At 38.6% G+C, this 4,607-nt stretch overlaps 1 pseudogene; it reads right to left on the bottom strand.

Moving 5' to 3' along the window:
• Positions 1-2,936: 2,936 nt before the first annotated feature.
• LOC118026491 lies at positions 2,937-3,580 on the bottom strand (annotated as a pseudogene).
• Between the last annotated feature and the right edge of the window lie 1,027 nt (positions 3,581-4,607).

Raw genomic sequence — 4,607 nt, 5'->3', positions numbered from 1 at the left:
AGGGTGTATCACCCCATGGCCACCTTGGTAGGACAGTTGGGGCTAGTGTAGGCTATGAGCCCTGGACTCACTGAGGCAGCAAATCAATTAGGGTATCGGAACTAGTCTGTGATTTCAAGGTGGAAGGTGTGCATTGACTGTGTCCATCAATCCATCCCCTAGCAGCTCCCCCAGCCATTTGTCGGTTCTTGGGCTGACTGTTTTATATGCTAGTTGTTCTTTAAAACCATTGATTTTATAAGAAAAGATTAAAAAGAGAAAAGAGGAGCTCCTGGGTAGTGGGGGGGCAGGCAGGGGGAGAAGCAGTGCTCTATGCAGGGGGCACCCTGGTTGGGGCAGTGGGTTTGAGGCAGGATGCAGTTTGGCAGGTGACTGAGCTCTCTGTACATAGGGTGCCCTGGCCAGATGGCTGGGGTGCAAGCTGGGTAGTGTGGTCAGATGAGCAATGGACTTTTATTTTTGGCGTGGTTATGATGTTAGGGTTGTGAGATAGGCTCGGTTCAGGCTCCACTCTCAGTGCAGAGTTAGCTTCAAATTCTCTCTCTCTGCCCCTCTCTGATCATGCTCTCTCTCTCTAAAATAAATCAATAAATCTTTAAAAAAAATAATAAAAACATTTGCTACTTTAAATGCAACAACAAATGAACTTTTTATCAAACACTACAAAAATTCATGGTAATATATCATTAAAAACCTGAAAGTTTTCCAAACTGAACCCAAAGTTATAGACTATTGCAATCCAACTGATAAATTAAAAATGGCTATTATGAAGAAGCTCTACCAGCTACATGAAAACTCAGGAAGACAATACGATGACCTCAGGAATAAAATGAATAAACAGAAGGAATTGAAATTTTAAAGATGAAGCCAACAGAAACTCTAGAGCTGAAGAACTCAATAAATAAAATGAAAAATGCAACAGAAAGCATTGGAAATAGAGCAGATCAGATGGAAGAGAGAATTAGTGAGCTAGAAGATAAAATGTAGAAGTGATTCAGGTGAAAAAGGAGTTAAAACTAAGATTCTTTCTAATTTAAGTAATTAGACTCCATTAGAAAAAGTGAACATAAAAATCATGGGTATTCTAGGAAAAGAAGAAAAGGAGAAGGGGGCAGAGTTTATTTAAAGAAATAATAGTTGAAAACTTCCCAAATCTGTGGGATGAATTGAACATATAGTCCAAGGAGCTAATAAATTGCCCTATTATCTCAATGCAAAAGTACCTTCTCTAAGATACAGCATATTAAAACTGTCAAAAGCCAATGACAAAGAATTTTAAAGAGAGTCAGAGAAAAAGACAGCAATTTAAAAGGAATCTCAGAGAGAAGGAATGTGGGGAATGGGAAAAATGGGTGAAGAGGATGGGGAGATACAGGTTTCTAGTTATGGAATAAATAAATCATGGGAATGAAAGGCACAGCATAAGGAATATAGTCAATAATATACTAATAGCATTGTATGGTGATAAATGATAGCTACACTTGTGTTTAGCACAGCATAACATATAGAGATGTTGAATCACTATGTTATATACCTGAAACTAATGTAACATCGCGTGCAACTATACTCAAATTTTGAAAAAAAAAGATAATTTGTGACATTAAAATATAAAAAGGGAATAATAAAAGGATGAAACCTCTATAGGCAATCAAAATAAATTGCTACCAGCAGAAAAAAATAAAACTATTTTATCTATAAAAAATGATTTTGTAAAACTCTATGGTAACCACAGACCAAATATCTAGATTGGATGGAAAACTTAAAAAAAAAAAAAAGGTGAAACTGAGTAAATCACCATGGAAAACCATCAACTTACAAAGGTAAAGAAAGAAAAAGAAACAATGGGGACAAAAAAAAATGAGCATAAGACAAAAGAAAAATGGTTAGTAATAGTTGCAGTACATATTAATAATTGTGCAAATTGTAAATGTATTAAACTCTCTAATCACAAAGCACGGAATGGCTGCAAAAAAAAAAAAAATACAACTATATGCTGCCCACAGGAGACATATCTCAGCTACAAAGACACACATAGGCTCAAAGTAAAAAGATGGAAGATGACATTTGAGCAAATAAAATAGAAAATAAGTGTATGAAGACGACAAAAGAAAAGTATAGCAGGGATAGCCAAAGTAGACTTCAAGTAAAAAATGGCAACAAAAGACAAAGATCATCATGTAATGATAAAGTGGTCAGTTTTGAGAGGAAGGTTTATTGCAATTAATGCATATATTAAAAATTAGATCTCAAATAAAACAACAACAACTAACTTTACATCTTAAGTAACTTGAAAAGCAAGAACAAATTAAGCCCAAAGTTAGCAGAAGGAAGGAAATAATAAATCTCAGAACAGAAATAAATGAAATAGAGACCATAGAAACAATGAAAAGCATCAATAAGAGCTGGTTCTTCAAAAAGATAAGCTAGGCTAAGAAAAAAAAAAGAGCAAACAAATAAAATTGGAAATTAAAGAGGAGACATTAAAACTGACTTTATATAAATACATATAATCATAAGAGATTACCATGGGGCGCCTGGGTGGCTCAGTTGGTTAAGTGACTGCCTTCGGCTCAGGTCATGATCCTGGAGTCCCGGGATCGAGTCCCGCATTGGGCTCCCTGCTCGGCGAGGAGTCTGCTTCTCCCTCTGACCCTCCTCCCTCTCATGCTCTCTGTCTTTCATTCTCTCTCTCTCAAATAAATAAATAAAATCTTAAAAAAAAAAAAAGAGATTGCCATGAACAATTCTTTGCCAGGAAAGTACATACCCTGGAATACATAGATATATTTCTGGAAATGTACAACCTACCAAAACTGAATCAGGAAGAAATAAAAAAATTTGAACAGACCAATAAAGAGTAAAGAGATTTTTTTTTTTTGGACAGGAAGTAGGAGTTATTGGTGCACATGAATAAGCAAGGGGCAGTGCCAAGGTTGTTATGAGTGCAGAGCTCACCATTTGTCCAGGGGGCCACAATTAGAGATGTATTTGACCCCACAGCTATATGGGATGAGCTGCTTTTCAGCCACCATGTCTTCAAGTTTGTCTGCATTAAACTTAGTAAAGTCTCACTTCTTGGAAATGTGGATCTTCTGGCAGCCAGGGAACTTGAACTTGGCCCTGTGTAGGCCTCAATCACAGGCACCTTGTTCTGCAGCTTCCTACAGATGGACATCATGACATGGTTAATGTGGACAGTGGCCACGGTGCCCTGGGTCTTTCTAAAGGCACCCCACATATATGTCTGGAGCTTGTCAGTCCCAGCACAGGACAACATCTTGTTGATACAGATGACATGGAAGGGGTGAAGCTGCCCTGGGATGTGAAGACCATCTTTGCCAGAGCTTTTCACCATGTGCTTGTTGGCACAAATACAGACAGACTCCAGGGCTTCAGAAGAGAGCTGCTCATATTCATCTGACACCCTGTGGCCACATAGTGGGAACACATCCACTTCTGCCTTCTTCCACCCCAGGTCAAAGATGTAGATCTTGGCATCGAAGACAGCGCTGCAGAAGCAAGACTTTGGATATGGCTTATTCTTACAATACTGGTAACACCGAGCAGGGTGGCGACCCATGGCCACAGCAGGATCTTCAGTGGTGCATCATGGAAAAGAGCTAGAGATTTAATCAGTAATCAACTTAGAAAATTCCATGAGCAGATGACTTCATTGGAGACTTCTATCAAACATTTAAGATATTTTTATTTATTTATTTGACAGAGAGAGCGAGAGAGACAGAGAGAGCACAAGTAGGCAGAGTGACAGGCAGAGGAAGAGGGAGAAACAGGCTCCCCGCTGAGCAGGGAGCCGGATGCGGGGCTCAATCCCAAGACCCCAGGATCATGACCTGAGCCGAAGGCAGCCGTTTAAAGGACTGAGCCACCCAGGTGCCCCTCTATCAAACATTTAAAGTACAATTAGTACCATTCCTCCTCAAAATCTCCAAAATACCAAGAAGGACTCATTATAGGAAGCCAACATTACTTTGATATCAAAATCAGATAAGGGTATCACAAGAAAAAATAAAACTACAAACCGACATACCTGAGGAATACAGACGCAAAAATTCTAAACACAGTATTAGTAAATCAAATTCGGGCGCCTGGGTGGCTCAGACAGTTAAGCGTCTGCCTTCGGCTCAGGTCATGATCCCAGGGTCCTGGGATCGAGTCCCGCATCGGGCTCCCTGCTCCTTGGGAGCCTGCTTCTCCCTCTGCTTCTCTCTCTCTCTCTCTCTCTCTCTGTCTCTCATGAATAAATAAATAAAATCTTTAAAAAAAATTCAAGAACACATTAATGTATTATACTCCATGATCAAGTGCCATTTATCCCTAGGATACAAGGATGATGAAATATATAAAATTCAATAAATGTAATACATCACATCAATATAATGAAAGATAAAAATCACACGTACATCTCAATAGACCCAGAAAAAGTATTTTACACAATACATAATTCTTTTGTGTAAAATCCCTTAGCAGATTGGGTATAGAAGAAACATAGCTCAACATAAAAACGACCATATACAACAAAACCACAGCTAACATTATTCGCAATGGATAAAAATTGAAAACATTTCTTGTAAGACTAGAGACAGGAC

The sequence above is a fragment of the Mirounga leonina genome, unplaced genomic scaffold, assembly GCF_011800145.1.
Source record: "Mirounga leonina isolate KUSES-001 unplaced genomic scaffold, KU_Mleo_1.0 Mir_239, whole genome shotgun sequence".
Taxonomy (NCBI): Eukaryota; Metazoa; Chordata; class Mammalia; order Carnivora; family Phocidae; genus Mirounga; species Mirounga leonina.
Note: the sequence above shows the minus strand (reverse complement) of the source record. Positions and strands in the feature narration are given on the sequence as shown.